The sequence below is a fragment of the Ranitomeya variabilis genome, chromosome 5 (genome assembly GCF_051348905.1).
Source record: "Ranitomeya variabilis isolate aRanVar5 chromosome 5, aRanVar5.hap1, whole genome shotgun sequence".
Taxonomy (NCBI): Eukaryota; Metazoa; Chordata; class Amphibia; order Anura; family Dendrobatidae; genus Ranitomeya; species Ranitomeya variabilis.
The window spans coordinates 208,054,751-208,073,248 of NC_135236.1; positions in this window are offsets into that span (position 1 = coordinate 208,054,751).

Consider the following 18,498-nt stretch of genomic DNA (forward strand, 5'->3'; position numbering starts at 1 on the left):
CAGTCCGTGCACTGACACATAACACATTCAAGAAGAAGAAAGAATAATCAGGAAGTAAGAAAAACAACCAACAACTGAGAGCTTCCCTCCCCACATTACAGCAAGTATATAACTTTACACACTATCGCCATCTGCTGTCTGGTTAGTATAAAGTCCTCCTTTCACTTATAATAAGTCCTAATCTGTTGCATATGCCAACACCATTTCTCAACAGTAAGGACTTATTCAATCAAACCCAACTTTTTTATTAGTCTCTGATTTTTATCAGCATTCAACGCCTTCGTAAAGATGTCTGCTGTCATTTCTTCAGTAGGACAGTACTCTAACTTCAAGACTCCTTGTTCCTGATAATCTCTCAAGAAATGATATTTCACATCAATATGCTTGGTTCTTGGATTGACTCTTTCCATCTGAGCAAGAACAAGACATCCTTGATTGTCCTCTTTCAGTTTTGTTGGTGCCAACTGTGGTTGTCCTAATTCTGTCAACAATTGTCTTAACCACAATACTTCTTGACTCGCATGTGCTGCGGCAACATACTCTGCTTCTGTTGAAGATAGTGTCACAATTGACTGTTTCTTACTTGTCCAACTTATTGGTCCACCTGAGAGAAAAAAAATATGTCCACTGGTAGATCTTCTGTCAGTTGGATCTCCAGCCCAATCTGCATCAACATATCCTGTTAAAATGCAATCATCACTTGTGGGTAATTTCAGCTAAACATTGCTAGTTCCTTTCAAATAACGCATTACTCTCTTCACGGCATTCCAATCAGCTTTATTTGGTTTTGATACCTTTCTACTCAGGATTCCTACTGCTGCTGCGATGTCTGGTCTTGTAACGGTCGCTAGATACAGTAGTTTTCCTATTGCTGTTCTGTATTCTTCATTATTTGGTAGCATATTTTTTTCACTGTTCATCTCTTTGAGATAATTAGTTTCCATTGGAGACTTTACTGTTTTTGCATCCTTTAATCCAAATTTTTCTGTTATGTCTTGAATCATGTGATTTTGATTCAGTAGGAAACTTCCGTCTTCTTCTCTTTCTACCTGTATTCCTAGATATTGTTTTACATTTCCCAAGTCTTTGATTTCGAAATGTTGCTTCAGGATTTTTAGAATGTTTTCGTTATCCCTTTCTTGTTCAAAACAAATCAAAATGTCGTCTACATATATGAGTATGTAAATCCATCTATTAATCAGCCTTTTTGTGTATAAGCATGGATCAGCTTTGCTTCTTTGACATTTTTCATTTGTAAGTACTTCCGTGATTTTGTCATTCCACGCTTTAGCTGCTTGCTTTAAACCATATATGCTTTTCTGTAGTTTACAAACTTTGTTTGGATTTCTGTCATCTTTGAATCCTGGAGGTTGTTCCATATAAATGTCTTCTGTTAAATCTCCATTCAGAAAAGCTGTCTTTACATCCAGATGTCTCAGTTGTATCTGTTTCATTGCTGCAACTGTAAGTAAAGTTCTTATTGTAGTGTGTTTGACAACTGGAGCAAATGTCTCATCATAGTCTTCTCCATATTTTTGAGAATACCCTTTAGCTACGAGTCTTGCTCGGTATCTTTCAGCTGTGCCATCTGTTTGGTATTTAACTTTAAAAATCCATTTACATCCTATGGTTTTTCTTCCTTCTGGTAAATCTGTTAGTGTCCATGTATTTGAATCTTGCATGGATTTAATTTCTGTTTCTGTTGCCTCTATCCATTTATTAGCTTCTTCTACAGGAAGGTTAGATATGTCTTCCCAAGAAGTAGGCTCATAGATTTTTCTTGTGCTTGTCTTGTATGAGAGACGTTTTGGTGGTTTAGAATTCTGTATCCTTTGCAATTTTCACTATATCCAACAAATATTCCTTCCATGGATCTGTTTTGAAGTTTGGAACGTTTTTCTGTTGGAATGAATATGAAAACTTTACATCCAAAAACTTTTAAATGATTGACACTTGGTTTCATACCTTGCCACAGTTCATATGGAGTTTTCGTCAGTTTTCTGGAAAAAAGTCGGTTCTGTAGATATGTAGCTGTCATTGCTGCCTCACCCCAATATTTCTCTGGTAGTTTGGAATCCGTCAGCATACATCTTATCATTTCTGTTAGAGTTCTGTTTTTTCTTTCTGCTACTCCATTTTGTTCAGGTGTGTATGGAACCATTTTCTGGTGTTCTATTCCATTTTGTCGTAAGTAGTCTTCTATTCTGTGACCTGTAAATTCACCTCCATTATCACTTCTGATGACAATTGGCTTCCTTTGAAATTTGTTACTTGATCTTGTTACATAGTCTACAAGTTTATCAAAAACTTCACTTTTGTTTTTAATTAAGTATGTGACTGTGTATCTTGAGTAATCATCTATAAAAGTCAACATGTATATATTGCCTCCTGATGAAGTCACTTTCATGGGTCCACATACGTCAGTATGCACCAAATCAAGTGGTCTTTCGCTTTTCATCTCACTTTCTTTTGGAATAGATATCCTTGTGGCTTTGGATTTTATACAACATTCACATCTTATAGTAATTGAGCAATCTGATATCTTTAAATCTTTTGTCAATTCTTTTCTCTATAGTTCCCTTATACTGTCAGGGTGTCTATGTCCTAGACGTCTATGCCACATGTGAATACAGTTTTTGTGATCATGTGTACATACCTTCATCTGTTCCTTTGGTGTGTCAAAATGATATAATTGTTCATCTGCCTTGACTTTGGTTATCACCTTGTTTCCTGCAATAATTGCACACTCATTGTCTTTGAATTTCACTGTAAGTCCTTTTGCTGTTAAACGTTTCACAGATAATAATCCGCCTTCCAATTTTGGAACATACAACACATCTTGTACAAGTATCTTTGAATCTTGCCCGAACTTGTTTGAACAATTTAGCATACCTTGTCCGATACCTTCTGAGGTTATTTTGCTTCCATCTGCAAGATAAATGGCTTCTTTCTTGTCTAAATCAAGATCAGTAAAGAAATTCTTGTCACTTGTCATATGACTCGTTGCTCCTGAATCAATAAACCAACCAAGTGATGATTTCTTGTCTGTTACTTTAAATGTGCCATTCCAATTATTCTCACATGAATCGGAAATTGTGTTTTTTACTTTCTGTGTATGCTGTTTATGTTGTAATTTTTGTTGTTCTGCTTTCCATATGGTACAGTCTTTCTTTAAATGACCTTTTTTCTTACATCTGAAGCATTCTCTTGTCTCTTTATTATAGGGTTTTTTGAATTCTGTAGCTTTAAGAGCGTTTTCACTGTCCTTTTCAGTAGAAGAATCATTTCTTTGTTCTTTTCTTCTCTGATATTCATCTATTAGTCTTGTTTTCACAAAATCTAATGTAATGTCAGTTTCTGGTCTTGTCTCAAGGGCATTTATCAAGGCTGTATACGAATCTGGTAAACTGCACAACAATATAGCTGCTACATGACTTTCTTTAACATCTTCACCAATAGATCTTAGCTGTGATATCACTTCCATCATTGAGAATATGTGCTTCTGCATATCGTCATTTGCACTCAATCTCATACTGTACAGCTTTCTTAATAAAAATAACTTGTGATTCAAGCTAGGTCTTTCATACAGTTTTCTTAATGCTTCCCACATTCCCTTAGCTGTTTCTTCATTTCTTATATGTATTAATTGAGCATCATCCACTAATAAGCTAATGGTGGCTTTAGCTTGCATATTCTTTTTATCCCATGTCTGATTATCTTGATCTGGTCTTGCTGTAAGGCCATGTGCACACGTTAAGTATTTTTCGCGTTTTTTTCGCGTTTTTTCGCTATAAAAACGTGATAAAAACGCGAAAAAAATGCTTACATATGACTCCCATTATTTTAAGTGTATTCCGCATTTTTTGTGCAAATGTAGCCTTTTTTTCCGCGAAAAAATCGCATCGCGGAAAAAAAAGCAACATGTTCATTAAAATGCGGAATTGCAGGGGATTCCGCACACCTAGGGGTCCATTGATCTGCTTACTTCCCGCACGGGGCTGTGCACACCATGCGGGAAGTAAGCAGATTATGTGCGGTTGGTACCCAGGGTGGAGGAGAGGAGACTCTCCTCCACGCACTGGGCACCATATAAGTGGTCAAAAAATAAGAATTAAAATAAAAAATAGCGATATACTCACCCTCGATGTCTTCCCGCCTCCACTGCATGCTGCCGCTTCGGTTCCTGTAGCTGATGTGCGGCGAAGGACCTTGCCGATGACGTCACTGTCCTGTGATTGGTCGTGAGCGGTCATGTGACCGCTCACGTGACCGTGACGTCACGGAAGGTCCTGCGCGCACACACCAGCTATAGGAAGACGAACGGACGCCGCTGATGAGATGTCTGGGTGAGTATAAGCATTTTTTTATTTTTTTTATTATTTTTAAACATTCTCTCTTTTACTATAGATGCTGCATAAGCTGCATCTATAGTAAAAAGTTGGTCACACTTGTCAAACAGTATGTTTGACAAGTGTGACCAACTTGTCAGTCAGTTTTCCAAGCGATGCTACAGATCGCTTGGAAAACTTTAGCATTCTGCAAGCTAATTACGCTTGCAGAATGCTAAAAAAACGCGAAAAAAACGGAAAAAAAACGCAAAAAAAAAATGCGGATTTCTTGCAGAAAATTTCCGGTTTTCTTCAGGAAATTTCTGCAAGAAATCCGCAACGTGTGCACATACCCTAACAATTACTTCCCATAGATCATCCTTAGATAACAACATCTCTACTTTGAATTTCCATAACTGATAATTTTCACTATTCAGTTTAGCTACTGTAAATTTCAGTTCTGTGTTACTCATCATCTTTATATAGTCTTACTTGTTTAGAGAGTTGTACTGAAGATTTTCTCCTGTATGTTCTGTGAATTCTCTGTAATTATATCCAGCTCCTGGGATCATGAATTCCTCTGTCACTCTGTATCTGGATTTCCTTATTTACAGAGCTTATCTGTGTGCTCCGTTATCTGGGGTTATAAACCAGAATCCTTCTGCCAGGGCTTGTAGTACAGACCTGTAGTGTCTGGGGTGCCTGGGCCCATAACCTGTTGCAGAGTGCGTCTTCTTGCAGTCACCGCTGTACTTAGGAGAGCTTCAATCAGCAAGATATCTTGAGTAAACAGTATTTACTTCATACTGGATAAACATGAGATACAATTCAGTGTCACACAATCCGTGCACTGAGGCATATAACACATTCAAGAAGAAGAAAGAATAATCAGGAAGTAAGAAAAACAACCAACAACTGAGAGCTTCCCTCCCCACATTACAGCAAGTATATAACTTTACACACTATCGCCATCTGCTGTCTGGTTAGTATAAAGTCCTCCTTTCACTTATAATAAGTCCTAATCTGTTGCATATGCCAACACAGGGTCCCAAAGATAAGACTCTAATAGTGTGTCAGCGGTACTGGACAACAGGAAGAGGCACCTTTTATAGTGTGGGTGCGGCAACGAAAGTCCGGTCGTATGACGTGAGTCATGTGGGGATAACACTGGATTCCTGGAAGTGTAGTGCACAGACACCGCTAAAATGAAGCTGAGCGGTAGCGGAGATAGCCAAATGCAAAGCCGACATAAACTAATGGTATATTAATGAAATAATAACAGAGGGGGAAAAACAGGGAAAAGATACTAGTGAAAGAAGCAAGAAGGTCTATAAAGACAATTTATGGAAAAAAAGGACCATAGTAAAAGAAATAAAATAAGAATAAGAGAAAAGAAAAAACAACCAACAAAAATAGTTTATTGCACTTTACAAGCCATCCTTAAGAAGTATCTGCCTAAAACTCAACATTGCCGCATAAGTAACCTCTGCTGTCGGATACTCTGAGTTCGCCGTGAATACAAATGACCCTGACATTTCCCCCAGTTTGTTCTAACCCGGAGATCAATGACCCATGGATGAGTGTCACTAGGCTGCCTGAGTCCATGAGAGCCTCTCTCCAGTGTCTGTTGATGCACACATGGCACAGATGGGGTTCACCCGCTGGGGCAATGGTGTCCGCGGTGTAGATGGCCTGGGCATATATTGATACCCAGCAAGTAAACCCACAGTCCATCGGTTCAGCAGTCAGGCAGCCACATGTCCTGGCCCTTGGCACCGCCAGCACCTGATAGGGGTTGCACCACTAGTCCAAGAGACTGGTTTAGGGAAAACTAGTCTCCTACCACCCCACTCCGGGATAACCCCTCAGTACGGGCTCGGTTCTGACTGACCTCAGCAGAGAGTCTTGTCCCTTTTCCAAGCTCCTAGGCTTGCAGGGGTCGGCATGATAGCCGCAGTGGGGAAGAGTCCTGTATGAAGTCCTGGGTGGCTGTATAACGCTTGATCAGGCTAATCACTTGGTCTGGGTTGCTCGGGTCCCCTTGCCCCACTGAATGCTGTATTGCTGCTGACAGAGTTCTCACAAGCCAGTTGACAACCACCCTCTCTATCATCTCGGTTGGAGTCAAGGTCTCAGGCTGGGGCCATTTTTTACAAGGTGCAATAAGTCAAAAGCCTGAGACCTAGCAGGTCAGGCCTCCATAAATGTCCACTAATATAGCAGCTGCACAAGTACATAGGTGTTGACCCCCATCCGGGCAAGGATCTCACCTTTGAGACATTCATAGTTCTGAGTGTCCTCGCAGCAGAGATCAAAGTATGCCTTCTGAGCTTATCCTATTGGCAATGGTCCTGCGGTTCTTTTGAAGACTGTGATGAAGACTTCCAGGTCATCCACTGGACTCATTTCTCTCAGTGCCGCACTGACTTTGTTCCAGGCCTCGGCAATGGACTGGGGTCAGTGGAGGGGGAGTCTCTCACAGGGCCACAATCTGTTTCAGAATCAGGTTGTTGGTCTGCTGCTGCTGTTGAAACTCCTGCTGATGCTCCTGGTAGAGGAGCAACTATTTTAGTATTTCCTCCATCTTGTCAGCAGGCCTGGGATGTATTGTTGCAGGCTTAACTACGAATATGCCGCTTTCTTTGGGGTATGCCCAGGGCCGTATTTAGAGTTTCTGCTGCCCTAGGCACTTTTAGTGCTGCCTCCCCCATTGGTGAGTATGACACTATCGGCAGTGACTTTGGCAGAATCGCTGATGTGAAAGTAGCCTTTTGCAGCAAATTGGGCAGTTTTCCTGCATCTGCCGCGTAACGGATCACTTACAGCAACACTTCGGCCTCATTCATTCCCTATGGGATTTGCGGCACTTGCCGTGATCTGGCAAATGTGGTACCATACCCCCCAACTTTTGATGAAGGGAAGGAGGTATAAAATTTGCAGCGCACGTAGTGAGGCGCGGCAAATTTTAGGCCATGCCTCTGACCACACCCATTTCACAACTAGTCACACCCATATCCACGTCCTAACCACAGCCATTTAGCACTGCTTATCACGCTGTTTCATATACAATAATTATAAAAAAAAAATATGGCCACACAGTGCTCCATACTGTATAATGGCCACACATGATGCTCCATGCTGTATAATGGCCCCATATGATGCTCCATACCATATAATGGCCACACATGACGCTTCATACTGTATAACGGCCACACATGATGCTCAATACTGTATAATGGCCACACACAGTTCTCCATACTGTATAATGATCCCACATGATGCTCAATACTGTATAATGGCCACACATGATGCTCAATACTGTATAATGGGCACACATGATGCTCCATACTGTATAATGGCCACACAATGCTCCATACTGTATAATGGCCACACAGTTCTCCATACTGTATAATGATCCCACATGATGCTCAATACTGTATAATGGCCACACATGATGCTCCATACTGTATAATGGCCACACATGATGCTCAATACTGTATAATGGCCACACACAGTTCTCCATACTGTATAATGATCCCACATGATGCTCAATACTATATAATGGCCACACATGATGCTCCATACTGTATAATGGCCACAAAGTTCTCCATGCTGTACAATGATCCCACATGATGCTCAATACTGTATAATGGCCACACATGATGCTCCATACTGTATAATGACCCTCCTCCTGTATGCATGGCTTATATCCCCCCTCCTGTATGCATGGCTCATATTCCCCCCCCCCTCCTGTATGCATGGCTCATATTCCCCCTCCTGTATGCATGGCTCATATTCCTCCTCCTGTATGCATGGCTCATATTCCCCTCCTGTATGCATGGCTCATATTCCCCCTCCTTTATGCATGCCTCATATTCCCCCCTGTATGCATGGCTCATATTCCCTCCCCTGTATGCATGGCTCATATTCCCCCCTGTATGCATGGCTCATATTCCCCCCTGTATGCATGGCTCATATTCCCCCCCCCCTGTATGCATGGCTCATATTCCCCCTCCTGTATGCATGGCTCATATTCCCCCCTGTAAGCATGGCTCATATCCCCCCTGTATGCATGGCTCATATTCCCTCCCTGTATGCATGGCTCATATCCCCCCTGTATGCATGGCTCATATTCTCCCCCCTGTGTGCATGGCTCATATTCCCCCCTGTTTGCATGGCTCATATTCCCCCCCATATGCATGGCTTATATTCCCCCTCCTGTATGCATGGCTCATATTCCCCCCTGTATGCATGGCTCATATTCCCCCCCCCCGTATGCATGGCTCATATTCCCCCCTGTATGCATGGCTCATATTCCCCTCCTGTATGCATGGCTCATATTCCCCCCTGGATGCATGGCTCATATTCCCCCTCCTGTATGTATGGCTCATATTCCCCCTCCTGTATGCATGGCTCATATTCCCCCTTGTATGCATGGCTCATATTCCCCCCTGTATGCATGGCTGATATTCCCCCCCTGTATGCATGGCTCATATTTCCCCCCCTACATGCATGGCTCATATTCCCCCCTGTATGCATGGCTCATATTCCCCCCTGTATGCATGGCTCATATTCCCCCCCCCTGTATGCATGGCTCATATTCCCCCTCCTGTATGCATGGCTCATATTCCCCCCTGTAAGCATGGCTCATATCCCCCCTGTATGCATGGCTCATATTCCCTCCCTGTATGCATGGCTCATATCCCCCCTGTATGCATGGCTCATATTCTCCCCCCTGTGTGCATGGCTCATATTCCCCCGTTTGCATGGCTCATATTCCCCCCCATATGCATGGCTTATATTCCCCCTCCTGTATGCATGGCTCATATTCCCCCCTGTATGCATGGCTCATATTCCCCCCCCCCCTGTATGCATGGCTCATATTCCCCCCCTGTATGCATGGCTCATATTCCCCCCCTGTATGCATGGCTCATATTCCCCCCTGGATGCATGGCTCATATTCCCCCTCCTGTATGTATAGCTCATATTCCCCCTCCTGTATGCATGGCTCATATTCCCCCTTGTATGCATGGCTCATATTCCCTCCCCTGTATGCATGGCTCATATTCCCCCCTGTATGCATGGCTGATATTCCCCCACTGTATGCATGGCTCATATTTCCCCCCCTACATGCATGGCTCATATTCCCCCCTGTATGCATGGCTCATATTCCCCCCTGTATGCATGGCTCATATTTCCCCCCCTACATGCATGGCTCATATTCCCCCTCCTGTATGCATGGCTCATATTCCCCCCTGTATGCATGGCTCATATTCCCTCCCTGTATGCATGGCTCATATCCCCCCCTGTATGCATGGCTCATATTCTCCCCCCTGTGTGCATGGCTCATATTCCCCCCTGTTTGCATGGCTCATATTCCCCCCCATATGTATGGCTTATATTCCCCCTCCTGTATGCATGGCTCATATTCCCCCCTGTATGCATGGCTCATATTCCCCCCTGTATGCATGGCTCATATTCCCCCCTGGATGCATGGCTCATATTCCCCCTCCTGTATGTATGGCTCATATTCCCCCTCCTGTATGCATGGCTCATATTCCCCCCTGTATGCATAGCTCATATTCCCCCCTGTATGCATGGCTCATATTCCCCCCTGTATGCATGGCTCATATTCCCCCCCTGTATGCGTGGCTAATATTCCCCCTCCTGTATGTATGGCTCATATTCCCCCCCCATATGCATGGCTCATATTCCCCCCTGTATGCATGGCTCATATTCCCCCCCTGTATGCATGGCTCATATTCCTCCCCCTGTATGCATGGCTCATATTCCCCTTCCTGTATGCATGGCTCATATTCCCCCTCCGCGGTATGAATGGCTCATATTCCCCCCTGTATGTATGGCTCATATTCCCCCCTGTATGTATGGCTCATATTCTCCCCTGTATGCATGGGTCATATTCCCCCCTGTGTGCATGGCTCATATCCCCCCTGTATGCATGGCTCATATTCTCCCCCCTGTGTGCATGGCTCATATTCCCCCCTGTTTGCATGGCTCATATTCCCCCCCATATGCATGGCTTATATTCCCCCTCCTGTATGCATGGCTCATATTCCCCCCTGTATGCATGGCTCATATTCCCCCCCCCCCCTGTATGCATGGCTCATATTCCCCCCTGTATGCATGGCTCATATTCTCCCCCTGTATGCATGGCTCATATTCCCCCCTGGATGCATGGCTCATATTCCCCCTCCTGTATGTATGGCTCATATTCCCCCTCCTGTATGCATGGCTCATATTCCCCCTTGTATGCATGGCTCATATTCCCTCCCCTGTATGCATGGCTCATATTCCCCCCTGTATGCATGGCTGATATTCCCCCACTGTATGCATGGCTCATATTTCCCCCCCCCTGTATGCATGGCTCATATTCCCCCTCCTGTATGCATGGCTCATATTCCCCCCTGTAAGCATGGCTCATATCCCCCCTGTATGCATGGCTCATATTCCCTCCCTGTATGCATGGCTCATATCCCCCCTGTATGCATGGCTCATATTCTCCCCCCTGTGTGCATGGCTCATATTCCCCCCTGTTTGCATGGCTCATATTCCCCCCCATATGCATGGCTTATATTCCCCCTCCTGTATGCATGGCTCATATTCCCCCCTGTATGCATGGCTCATATTCCCCCCCCCCCTGTATGCATGGCTCATATTCCCCCCTGTATGCATGGCTCATATTCCCCCCCTGTATGCATGGCTCATATTCCCCCCTGGATGCATGGCTCATATTCCCCCTCCTGTATGTATGGCTCATATTCCCCCTCCTGTATGCATGGCTCATATTCCCCCTTGTATGCATGGCTCATATTCCCTCCCCTGTATGCATGGCTCATATTCCCCCCTGTATGCATGGCTGATATTCCCCCACTGTATGCATGGCTCATATTTCCCCCCCTACATGCATGGCTCATATTCCCCCCTGTATGCATGGCTCATATTCCCCCCTGTATGCATGGCTCATATTTCCCCCCCTACATGCATGGCTCATATTCCCCCTCCTGTATGCATGGCTCATATTCCCCCCTGTATGCATGGCTCATATTCCCTCCCTGTATGCATGGCTCATATCCCCCCCTGTATGCATGGCTCATATTCTCCCCCCTGTGTGCATGGCTCATATTCCCCCCTGTTTGCATGGCTCATATTCCCCCCCATATGTATGGCTTATATTCCCCCTCCTGTATGCATGGCTCATATTCCCCCCTGTATGCATGGCTCATATTCCCCCCTGTATGCATGGCTCATATTCCCCCCTGGATGCATGGCTCATATTCCCCCTCCTGTATGTATGGCTCATATTCCCCCTCCTGTATGCATGGCTCATATTCCCCCCTGTATGCATAGCTCATATTCCCCCCTGTATGCATGGCTCATATTCCCCCCTGTATGCATGGTTCATATTCCCCCCCTGTATGCATGGCTAATATTCCCCCTCCTGCATGTATGGCTCATATTCCCCCCCCATATGCATGGCTCATATTCCCCCCTGTATGCATGGCTCATATTCCCCCCCTGTATGCATGGCTCATATTCCTCCCCCTGTATGCATGGCTCATATTCCCCTTCCTGTATGCATGGCTCATATTCCCCCTCCGCGGTATGAATGGCTCATATTCCCCCCTGTATGTATGGCTCATATTCCCCCCTGTATGTATGGCTCATATTCTCCCCTGTATGCATGGGTCATATTCCCCCCTGTGTGCATGGCTCATATTCCCCCCTGTATGCATGGCTCATATCCCCCCCTGTATGCATGGCTCATATTCCCCCCGTATGCATGGCTCATATTCCCCCCTGTTTGCATGGCTCATATTCCCCCCCTGTATGCATGGCTCATATTCCCCCCCTGGTATGCATGGCTCATATTCCCCCTCCTGTATGTATGGCTCATATTCCCCCCTGTATGCATGGCTCATATTCCCCCCTGTATGCATGGCTCATATTCTCCCCCTGTATGCATGGCTCATATCCCCCCCTGTATGCATGGCTCATATTCCCCCCTGTATGCATGGCTCATACTCCTCCCCCTGTATGCATGGCTCATATTCCCCCTGTTTGCATGGCTCATATTCCCCCTGTATGCATGGCTTATATTCCCCCCTGTATGCATGGCTCATATCCCCCCCCTGTATGCATGGCTCATACTCCCCCCCCCGTATGCATGGCTCATATTCCCCCCCCTGTATGCAGGGCTCATATTCCCCCCCCTGTATGCTTGGCTCATATTCCCCCCCTGTATGCATGGCTCATACTCCCCCTCCTGTATGCATAGCTCATCTCTCAACCTACCCCCCTCTCCCGCTCCCATCTTGCATGGCGCCGCTTACCGTCCTCCTTCATCCCCCCATCCCCTGTCCCCCCGTCCCTCATACTCAACTTTCTATCCCACACCGCGGGGCCGCACCGACATACCCCTGGCTCTGTCCTGACTCCCGGCGCAGCACCTTCTTCCTGCTTGAGCGGTCATGTGATACCGCTCATTAAGGTCATGAATATGCGCATGAGTGACCACTCACTCAGGACGAGCTGCAGATGCTGAGACCAGGTATCGCTGCAGCAGGGTGAGTACGACGTCTTCTAGGAGGGAGGGTGGGAGGTGGGCGGGCGGCCGGGGGTCTGGGGGGCGGTCGGTCGGGAGGTTACCCGCGACTTAAATTAAAAAAAACGAAAAAAAACCAACCTTGCTCAGGTGGCGCCCCCCGCATTGTCCCGCCCTAGGCACGTGCCCTCAAGTGCCTAGTGGCAAATACGGCCCTGGGTATGCCTTAGTTCACACTTGCCACATTCTCCACCATATGTAATGCAGATGCTTTCATGACAGTGCGGTAGTGCGGTAAAGAGGCAGTGACCAAGGTTAGTCCAATTTAAAAGTCTTTATATAGGCAACTTACAAAAATAACTCAGACTTTATCCTCCGGTTCACAGCCCGATTGTCCATAACAAATGCATATCAAATTGATTGCCATGGGTGACTGCATCACCGTATCACTCGTGGGTGCTTCAATAGCTTTGCTTCCTCTGGCCTGTGTTCAGTCTCACACAGACCTGTCTGCACAGTCTTCTGCTCTAAATCTTGCAAACAAAACACTGACACACCCAAACCTTAACTGAAAGTTTAAATGGGAATTGTGGACATGGGCCACTTCAAAGACCCAGAGTGGAAGGAGAGATCTGCCCCATTACCATCCTGAAGATCTCTCCATAAATTAAAGCTCATGTCAGGTTTTTTTTAGGTATAGTGGTTTTTTTCTCTTTTTTTATGTTTTTCAGGTACTCATTTGGCAACTACATCAAATTCTGTGAACTATGTTGGACCTGCATGTTTTTTTAATAAATTGGTGAACCAGGGAAAGTGTCGGTTAGTGTTTTTTCAAATATAGTATTTTTTTGTGTGTGTTTTTATTTTTGATTACAGGTTTAGTGATGGGGTGTCTGATAGACACGTCTCCTTTACTAACACCAGAGCTTGATGCTAGCTGTGATTTTTGACAAATCGCAACTTTCATCAAACCCAACTACTATTACCCTGATTGCCATGCACCAGGGCAATTGGGAAAAGTGAGGCAAAACACCAGAATTGGCACATCTCTTGTGATGTGCCACTTTTTGGGCAACTGCGGACTAGTATTCACGGCTTGTGATTGGTCGCGTCGCCCATGTGACCGCGACGCGACCAATCACAAGCCAGAACGTAATTTTAAAATCCTGAAGGACCTAAAATTACGTCACGGCTTGCTGTGATTGGTCGCGTCGTGGCCACATGGGCGGCACGCGACCAATCACAAGCCGGGACTTCACGTAAGGAAGGAAAAGCGCGAATTTTAAGCAAACAACGCTGCCGGTTCCCTCGGTGAGGTCCAGGCTGCGTCGGAGAGGTGAGTATAGCAATATTTTTTATTTTAATTCTTTCTTTTACACATTAATATGGATCCCAGGGCCTGAAGGAGAGTTTCCTCTCCTTCAGACCCTGGGAACCATCAGGAATACCGTCCGATACTTGAGTCCCATTGACTTGTATTGGTATCGGTATCGGATTGGATCCGATACTTTGCCGGTATCGGCCGATACTTTCCGATACCGATACTTTCAAGTATCGGACGGTATCGCTCAACACTACTTCTAACCAGTGCAGGAGTTCATGAACCAAGACACTACAGTCTTCTGGCCCCGCTCGGTCATGGTATCCCCGTGACAATATCTATCTATCTATCTATCTATCTATCTATCTATCTATCTATCTATCTATCTATCTATCTATCTATCGAAAAGTAGGAAAAAGAGGCGGCATTCCAGTATTTATCAAAATACAATAAGGACTTTAACCCCTTCCCGACATCTGACGTTACAGTACGTCAGATGTCGGGTCCCCTGCTTTGATGTGCGCTCTGGCGGTGAGCGCACATCAAAGTCGCGACATGTCAGCTGTTTTTTACAGCTGACATGTGCACGCAATAGCGGCGGGTGAAATCGCGATCACCCGCCGCTATTAACTAGTTAAATGCCGCTGTCAAACGCAGACAGCGGCATTTAACTACCGCATCCGGCCGTGCGGCCGGATATGAGCGCATCGCCGACCCCCGTCACATGATCGGGGGTCGGCAATGCTTGTACATTGTAACCATAGAGGTCCTGGAGACCTCTATGGTTACTGATCGCCGGTGGCTGTGAGCGCCACCCTGTGGTCGGCGCTCACAGCACACCGGCTTTTCTGCTGTGTAGCAGCGATCTTATGATCGCTGCTGCATAGCAGAGGCGATCGCGTTGTGCCTGCTTCTAGCCTCCCATGGAGGCTATAGAAGCATGGCAAAAGTAAAAAAAAAAAAGTAAAAAAAAATGTGAAAAAAATAAAAAAAATATAAAAGTTTAAATCACCCCCCTTTCGCCCCAATCAAAATAAATCAATAAAAAAAAACCCAACCTACACATATTTGGTATCGCCGCGTTCAGAATCGCCCGATCTATCAATAAAAAAAAGCATTAACCTGATCGCTAAACGGCGTAATGAGAAAAAAAATTGAAACGCCAGATTTACGTTTTTTTGGTCGCCACATTGCATTAAAATGCAATAACGGACGATCAAAAGAATGTATCTGCACCAAAATGCTATCATTAAAAATGCCAGCTCGGCACGCAAAAAATAAGCCCTCACCTGACCCCAGATCACGAAAAATGGAGACGCTACGAGTATCGGAAAATGGCACAATTTTGTTTTGTTTTGTTTTTTGCAAAGTTTGGAATTTTTTTTCACCACTTAGGTGAAAAATAACCTAGTCATGTTAGGTGTCTATGAACTCGTACTGACCTGGAGAATCATAATGGCAGGTCAGTTTTAGCATTTAGTGAACCTAGCAAAATAGGCAAGCAAAAAACAAGTGTGGGATTGCACTTTTTTTGCAATTTCACTGCACTTGGAATTTTTTTCCCGTTTTCTAGTACACGACATGGTAAAACCAATGATGTCGTTCAAAAGTACAACTCGTCCCGCAAAAAATAAGCCCTCACATGGCCAAATTGACGGAAAAATTAAAAAGTTATGGCTCTGGGAAGGAGGGGAGCGAAAAACGAAAACGGAAAAACGGAAAAAGCTCCGGGGGTGAAGGGGTTAATAGCCCTGGAGGCATGGCAAGGTTTAAGCAAAAAAACTTTCTTTATTTGCCATTCTCAGCATCTTGGTATGTTCACTGCGCATCATCATCCATAAGCCAATCAGAGGGCTGTAAGGTTAAACAGAATCGCGTCCGCCATCTTGATTGTGGTATTAGGTTGCTCTTTGTTTATTATTGAATCATAGCTATTTCTTTTTTGATGATGGCTGATGGGCTAAAAAAGAGTGCAGTGGTTCTGAGAATGGTGTGTAAAGAAAGTTTTTTTGCATCCTACAACAGTTTAAAGCTTGGTGAGTCCCCTATTCTAATATGAAACCCGAGCTAATCTATATTAATTAAAAGCAAATAGCACTTTTGCATGATTTATTTCTTATGAATTATTACATAAAATATTGCACTGTCACTTTCAAGATTACACTTAAAGGAAACCACTTGATTGGAATATTTGTATAATGTACTAACAAGATTGATATGTTATCAATGTCTGATTGTAACACGCCTTTAAATATTTGTATGTGCACCCTCAACATTGCTTGAGAAAGGCTCATTGTAGCCGAAACGTTGAGAAACCACTAGGGCTATTATAAGTCCTTTTTTGTATTTTGATAAATACTGGAGTGCTGCCTCTTTTTTATCTATCGATCTAATATCTATTTACTATCTATCTATTGTATACCTTATCACTTTCTATCATCTGATTGTCTGTCTATCTATCCCTTTATATAACATTGCTTTATTAGTTTTGTAAACTAGCTTTAATTTACATTGAACATTATTATGGTATGTAAAAGATTATGTTAAAAACGCATTGCATACGGATGCAAGGCGAGAAAATAATCACACACTCCCATTGTGCTCGCATGACATAAGTTTAACCATACGGATTCCACTCGTACAACTTTTCAGGAGCGGAATTGGACCGTTTTTTATACACGAATGTGAGCGAGCTCACAGGCCACGTTCACACATTCAGTATTTGGTCAATGTTTTACATCAGTATTTATAAGCCAAAACAAGAAGTATAATGGAAACACGTCACCACTTCTGTATTTATCACCCACTCCTGGATTTGGCTTACAAATACTGATGTAAAATACTGACCAAATACTGAAAGTGTGAACGTGGCCTCAGAGTGAAATCATAGCATGCTGCAATTAATTTCTCAAGGCTAATACAGCTGATAAAAAATACGCAGATCTGCACTGCCTCATTAAATAGCTGGGTTTCTATTTTCTATTAAAGGGAACCTATCACCTCATTTTGCTGCTATAAGATGCGGCCACTGCCTTTCGGGGCTTATCTACACCATTCTGTAATGCTGCAGATAAGCCCCAGATCCGACCTCAAAGAGAAGAAAAATAAGTTTTATTATACTCACCCGGGGGCAGTCCGGTCCAATGGGTGTCGCAGGTCCGGGTCCAGTGCCTCCCATCTTCATGCGATGTCATCATCCTGCTTGCTTCGTGTCGCGCTCCTGCGCAGGCATACAGTAATAGTAGTTACAAAAGAACGGAGAGATGCCCGTGGACTGATTGATCCGATTACTAAATGCAAACTCTGCCACTGGCAACGAAGAGCACCAATTGTCTTGCTGGAACGTGGCAAGACACCGCAAAATTTGTTCAAGAGCCTGACTGGGCCTCTCCGTCTGACCGTTGGTTTCGGGATGATAGGCTGAGGAGAAGGCCAAACTAATACTTAACCTTTTACAAAAAGCCCTCCAGAATTTGGACACAAATTGTACCCCTCCATCACAAACAACACTCGAAGGCACACCATGCAACCGCACCACATTTTCAACAAACAACCTCGATAGTGTTTCAGCATTAGGCAGGCTTGCTAAAGGTACAAAATGCGCCTGTTTACTGAATCTGTCCACCACCAACCAGACCACAGTTTTGCCATTGGAAGGAGGGAGATCAGTGATAAAGTCCTTGTACAAATGAGTTCAAGGTCTATACGGAATTGGCAATGGCACCAATTCCCCGGCCGGCCAGTTATGGGAGCTCTTAGCACAAGGACAATTATCACAAGCAGACACAAAAACGGCGACACCAGAGGCCATAGAGGACCACAAAAACAGCCTAGCAATAGCTCTTTGAGTGGCTGAGATTCCAGGATGTCCACTAAGAGCAGAATCGTGGAACTCCTGGAGCACCCTCAACCGGTACTGAACAGGGACGAAGAGCTTGTTATCAGGCAATGACGGAGGACCAAGAGACTGAGCCTCACAAATCTCCCGATCCATTTCTGAAGACACTCCTGCCATGACCACCCCGTGCTGAAGAATGGAGGAAGGAGGTTCGGGAGGTAATATCGGATCCAAGCTACGAGACAAGGCATCGGGCTTGACATTTTTGGAACCAGGTCGAAAGGTAATGAGAAAATGAGAGTGAAAAAAAAGCTACCACCTCGCCTGTCTAGGAGATAAACGTTTGGCAGACTCAATATAGGACAGGTTCTTGTGGTCCGTAATCACCGTGATCCGATGAACAGCCCCCTCCAAAAAATGTCTCCATTCTTCAAAATCCAACTTTATG